The sequence below is a fragment of the Lissotriton vulgaris genome, chromosome 3_1 (genome assembly GCF_964263255.1).
Source record: "Lissotriton vulgaris chromosome 3_1, aLisVul1.2, whole genome shotgun sequence".
NCBI classification, from domain to species: domain Eukaryota; kingdom Metazoa; phylum Chordata; class Amphibia; order Caudata; family Salamandridae; genus Lissotriton; species Lissotriton vulgaris.
In genome coordinates, this window is record NC_141689.1 from 722,762,889 (window position 1) to 722,769,829 (window position 6,941).

The window sequence follows — 6,941 nt, forward strand, 5'->3', positions numbered from 1 at the left end:
GGGCCGTAACTCGTGACTGGAAAGACTTCTTCGAAGAAAAACTACTTGCAAACATCCAGCCCCAACACTAGATGACAAGAGTATGCAAAGCATGTGAATCTACAGCTCTACATACCAAGAACAGATGACTACTGGGTAACACATATTTGCAACAAGGGGTGGTGAGGGACAGAGTCTCTGAATTAAGCAGAAAGCTCTCACCCAGTCAAGAGATCAGGGCTAGATCCAACACCGTTTTTTAGCTCACTGCACCATCCCAGTTTCAGAACCTGGCTGTATGCAAATTAGTCTGTTCCTGTCCCAGTGCATGATGGGAACAGGGCAAACCAAACTACAAAAGCCAATTCTTACACTGGGAAGGAAACAAGCTCCCGGGGACCGGTTTCTGGCATTACAGCCGTCTTCGGCCCGGTTTGCTTGAATCCTGATGGTGCAATGAGCAAGGGTCTCACATCTGAGAATACCCTTCCACGCTTAGGGTGGACAAAAATATTTGCAACAAGGGGTGGTGAGGGACAGAGTCTCTGAATTAAGCAGAAAGCTCTCACCCAGTCAAGAGATCAGGGCTAGATCCAACACCGTTTTTTAGCTCACTGCACCATCCCAGTTTCAGAACCTGGCTGTATGCAAATTAGTCTGTTCCTGTCCCAGTGCATGATGGGAACAGGGCAAACCAAACTACAAAAGCCAATTCTTACACTGGGAAGGAAACAAGCTCCCGGGGACCGGTTTCTGGCATTACAGCCGTCTTCGGCCCGGTTTGCTTGAATCCTGATGGTGCAATGAGCAAGGGTCTCACATCTGAGAATACCCTTCCACGCTTAGGGTGGACAAAAATATTTGCAACAAGGGGTGGTGAGGGACAGAGTCTCTGAATTAAGCAGAAAGCTCTCACCCAGTCAAGAGATCAGGGCTAGATCCAACACCGTTTTTTAGCTCACTGCACCATCCCAGTTTCAGAACCTGGCTGTATGCAAATTAGCCTGTTCCTGTCCCAGTGCATGATGGGAACAGGGCAAACCAAACTACAAAAGCCAATTCTTACACTGGGAAGGAAACAAGCTCCCGGGGACCGGTTTCTGGCATTACAGCCGTCTTCGGCCCGGTTTGCTTGAATCCTGATGGTGCAATGAGCAAGGGTCTCACATCTGAGAATACCCTTCCACGCTTAGGGTGGACAAAAATATTTGCAACAAGGGGTGGTGAGGGACAGAGTCTCTGAATTAAGCAGAAAGCTCTCACCCAGTCAAGAGATCAGGGCTAGATCCAACACCGTTTTTTAGCTCACTGCACCATCCCAGTTTCAGAACCTGGCTGTATGCAAATTAGTCTGTTACTGGGTAACACAATCCTGTTAGTGGTAGTACTTAGAGCTGTAAAGTTATTTGATCTACAGATACCTACTGTAGAGACTAAAGCCAATATTGATTTAGATCTTGCAGCCTGGGCCATCCAAATCTTAACCCTTGCTCACATTTAATGATGTCTTTGATTGAGCCTTTCATGGCAGCGTGGCCAGACCTGGTTTATCTCTGCCAGTGAGCTGCCTCTATGGTCTGCAACACAGGCTGCACCACGTGATCTGACCTTTTTGACACAGCATCCAATATGTAAAGAACAGTTACTTACCTTCTATGTTGCTCTTGCTGTTGGATACTGTATATGACAACAGATTCCTCACTGACTGCCCTCTGCTTTCAGGAGAAATCGGGGACCATATCTGGTTAAGCACATTGTCGGAGGGCACAAAGGATGGCATTGCATAAACTTGAGGCAGCATGCAGGGCTGGTGCCTACAAGCGTTTCTGTTTCATGTCTAGAGGCGGAATATGGTTCCAACAGAAGTTGAATGCACCACCTGCTGACATACAGGAGCTAGTGCAGAGTTTTCCACATCCCGTCTGGTACAAGGGAAGATTCACATGGTGAGTAATTAGTACTTGGAGTATCTACCAGAATGAGCGGAACAGGAGCGTAATCATTTTTCTTCTAATTTACCATTTAAAAATATCACTCAGCCATTTTTTTTATAGTAAATTAATCATAAAGAATATGAAATAAACTCCATGCATGGCCGCTAGTGCATCCGCATGTATGCGCACAAACACAGTTTGTGTGGGAAGCTGGCTCTCTATATGATACTCCCACTAAATGGTAATACCATGCACAGAGTCCAGGGGTTTCCCAAAAGTGTCCAGGGCTCAATGTAAAACCCAAACTGCTCTATTAGTGGAGTGTGGGCGAGCAGCTTTAGGCGTACCACAGAGGAGTGTACGACATTTATTGCACAACAGTGATCAATAATGGACACACAAATCAAGAAGGAGATCCAGACCTATTTTATAAAATTATACTTTGCATTTGATTTTAAGACCAGGATCTTTGTAATAAGGTAAGTAAATTTTCAATTAAAGATACTTTTCACGTTCAAAAGTCAATAGCACAATATTAGAACACTTCAAAATTATCCTGTGAAGGAAATCAATTAGGCGGTGTATCAAGCAAGTACACAACTTACAGCCCCAGACTTCGGGGGGGGGGAGGAGGATATGAGACTATCACGAAGCACAGTGTTGGTCGTGTTGGACTGGGACACCCGAAAGGTACTGAATTCAGTATCTGCTCCATGGAGATCGATACCAGCAATGATATTTATCCTTATGGTTGACGGTGGGCAATGAACGGGATAGGTTTCAGCAGGCGGCCAACACACTTTCTATCGCAGTTGCTGGCAGTCAGTTGCTGTAGATTGGATGCGGTTTGGCCGGATTCATAGTGTCCTGGGGAGGTCGTGGTCGAGCAGGCGATGTGCAGGAGGCAGCTGACAGGGCCACTTGCAGGAAGTTAGGGGCTCTCGGGCACAGAGCTGTGAACAGCTTGGGTCGTTGGGCCGAGAAGATCCCTCAAGGTCATGGAGGACGCCTGGCTGTGCTGCTTTCTTCTGGCAGGGCAGAGTTGCATCGAGACAAGTGCTGGTCCTCTAACACTGCGGTCTTTGGAGTTCTTTGGTAGCAGTGAGTCACGTTGGCCCAAGTTCAGTCCTCACTGTGGTGGTTGTTGTAGTTCTTGTACCGGCAGACGCGGAGACTAGATCCTGTAGTCCGTAGGCAGGTGTTTGAGACTTTGGCAAAGGTTGCAGGGTCTCCATGGGTTCTTGGAGCTCTTGCATGGTTTCTGGAAAGACAGCAGGTTCATTTGTCGAACCGGGTGCTGGTGGCAGGGTTCTTGCTGAGTTCTTACGTAGGTGACTACACCTTCTATTATGCCCCCCTCGTGTGGGATGGGGCCATAGACCTAGCCCTGATTGGAGGGGTCCTCCATCTTCAAGATGCTGGGAGGTGCAAGTTATGCTTCACCTCCACCATAGGGGTGGGTTGGCAGAGGTGGGCAACCCATATTCTTTAGGTTTTTTTTTCCTCCTGGTTTTCCCGCCCAAAGCGGGCGTTAAACCAAGGGATGCCATCTGCTGCTAGCAACAGTGGCTCAGAGTCGCATTACAAAGGCGGCAGGCCTTTGAAGTTCCCCCCTTCGTGCACTGGCCCATCCTAGGGGAGGAGGCATGACACCCCTGCCCAGGATGTACATTGTTTCTGGTCCCAGAGAGCAGGGGCTCTCTACTACCCAGGGTATCCAGAAACATGTCTGATGGCAGCTGGCTGCCTACAGCCGGTAAGAGACTACACCAGGGTTGGCAGGTTTTCAGAGGGCACCCCTGAGGTGCCCTCTGGTACATGGTATAATAAAGCTCACACTGGCATCAGTGTGGATTTATTGAGATGAGTAGTTTGGTACCAAACACTCCTGTGTTCAGTGAAGCCAACAGGGTGCTGTGAAACTCTAGTTGTCAAGTTTTCAGCCCATGTACTCTCTATGGCTCCACGGGCACTTACAATAATATGAAATGGACCCCAATATTGTAGGCGCAAATCTGCTCATGCAGAAATGCCCACAACCACCAGATAGTGCACCCTGCCTTAAGAATGTGAAGCCTGCTAAAGGGGTGACTTACCTATTCGTTTAAGCAGTGTTAGCTGGCATGGCACCCAGGCTGGGTGCTTTGTAGAGTTGGTCGTTTTCTCCCTCACAGGTGTATGCAAGCTTCAAGGGCAGTGGCATGGTCCCAGGGAGGGGGGACCCAGGGGGCCCTCTTCGCTCCCAGGCCCTATGTACTCGGAGTACCATTTACAAGGGACTTACAGAGGGCAGTAGTGCCAATTAGGGATTTGTTTTTAGCGAAGGAGCACTGGCACAGGGGGACCTTGTTGGCAAGAACCCTGTTTGTTACACTTGAAACCACATCAAAGCCAGGCAAAAAGTAGCAGGCTAACGATGCAAAAGAGGCACTTTCTTTCAGTTGGCCATCTTGAAATGCTTTTTTTAAAATCTTAAACAAATCCAACACAGCTGTTTACACTTGTGCAAGCGTGTTGACCCACCAGTGTCCATATTTGAATGATTTGTTATAAATAAAAGGAAAACTGTTCCAAATAACAATGTTGGTTGCACATGCATGTGTATCTAAGTAGCCATCTTGGAATGATGTTCTTGCTTTTTGACAGAAGCCATTCCAACATTCCAAGATGGATGCCTTTGCACCTGCATGTTGGAGTACACCTTGCACTGCCCATCTTGTGGTGCTTTTGCTAGAAGGCAAGCAATATCAAAGCCATTTGCTCCCTGGCTGCATTTTAAAGGCGAGACCACCTATTTTCTTTGTCAATCGTTATTTTTGTTGTTGTTCTACATCAACATTAGGTAGGTTTCAGCATCTCTGGTTACCTCTTTCTAAATAGAAAATTATTTCTTTCAAAGTCTCCCCTTCCTATTTCTGCACCAAGTAATGTAACTTTAAACATGCTGTTCTTACAACACAATGTCTTATATTCAAGCTTTTTATATTGTATTCTGTTGATGCCTACATTTCAGAAATGCTCCCCCGAGTAATTCATATAGTACCAATCTCTTGTAGGCACTCTGTAGATGCTCCCGAATAAGGATGTATTTCAAATCATTAAGTACACCTCTTATTTATGTTCTAGGGGCTATTGTCACCTACTTCATCAATGTGCATTTCACCACCTTAGAATGATTCTGCAAATGTCTAGATATTACACCCACCCATTGTACAGGCCATGTCTATAGCCATAAAAACTGTAGGTCGAGTGATGTAAAATAGAAAGCACATTCTCTTAGTTTTTTATGTTTTTACATATTAATAAATATCTGACATTCATCTAGTACTCTCCAAGTCCTAATAGATAAAGCTAATCTCTTAAAAAATGACACACAAGTTTCACTTTTTCATTTATAAACCAACATTCAGAAGCCTTGATATCTGCTCTATGTTGGTATTTATAGTCTTCTACTTAGTGGAGGAGCAACATATTGTTGCATGAAAAAGGAGGTACTTGAATCGTGAAGACACTGCAGCTCACTGAAGTTACAGTGATCCCAGAGACATCAACAGTAAACTATAGAGAGACATCTTCTGTTTGGCTTCCGGCAGTAAGCAGCTCACTAACCATTAAATGAACGTGTTACAAATGTTGGACCCTGTAGCCCTTAGAACCAGTGTGATGCCAATGTGTGTAATAACAGTGGTTTCCCCAAGTGTACTGATTACCACACCATTCCATTTACAATCTGAGACTCTTTTTTTCTCTACACTAGGGAAAGCCTAAATCCACCAATCAGTTTTTATGCTTGTCTCAAGGATTCAAGGTGGATGATGTCATAAATATCTCCCTACTTAAGTCACTGCCCTCACAGTCCTGAAAGATGTCCTACTCGACACCCATAACATCAACATCAAAGCATATGTAGATGCATATATTAAGAACTATGAAACTCACTATCTGCTTCCTGATGGCCTCACAACCTTGATGCAAACAGTTCTCATCTAACCCAACATTAACTTAGTAAATGATTTCTGCTTGAGTGTTATCATGTGATGATCAACGTTTTTAAAGGCTCTTCTCGTTGAATGCATTTGAAGGCACGTCGTGTTCCAGTACCAATTACTGTCAATCATTGCTGAAGCCAATTAGCATATCATGGCACTGTTCAAAGCAGTGAAATGTTCAATACGTCTACGTGGAGAGACATCAATATCTTCTACAAAAAGACTTTCTAATCTGAAAGCTCGCATACCATTGAAAAACATGGCTTGTCCTGACAAACCTGCTTCCAGCCCTCAAACTCACAGACCTCGCAGCATTTACCATTGGTAGGACCTACCTCATTTGAGAATGGTATGCTATCCTTTTTTCCATCATCTTGAACGCTCTCATTAACTTGGTCTCCCAAGACCTTTTCCTTGCACTGAAAGCACTCATATTCTTCTTCATGCAAAGAATACCAGTTTTGATCCAAAGGGATTAAGCCGATGTTTCCCCTTTACCAACATTCTTTTTCATGGGAATGTTGTCGAGAATGCAGAAGTCATACCGTACAGCTGAACAGTGATAAGTATAGTTGAGATATTTTATAAATAAATAGGCCTTTTTTGTGTAGTTACATCTTTTTGGTATGTGAATGTTGGCAAAACTAAACTTGCAAAAGATGCATATCCATATTTGGGTTCCTCTTATAACTCTAAGGAATAAAACTTTTAATACTGCTGCAGAACCAGTTTGGTTCTTTACCTCTGCAATAATATCAGATGTTGTTCCTCCATACATATTTTGCTCCTCTCCTACGTTTGTATATGTATATAGTATTTCAGTGGTGCACACGTAGTCAAAAGGTAGTGTGATAGCTGCAGTAGGATTAAATACTGTGTCCTACTTTCATATGTGGTGGCATACTTGGATTTATTGCTTTCCTTATAAAGACCAGACATTTTGTGTGGGAAATCTCTAAAAAAAATATAGGTTAGTGCCAAGTGTAACCTAGATACCTAATCTCTCTTTTGAGATAAGATTAAAAGCTTGATTTAGAGT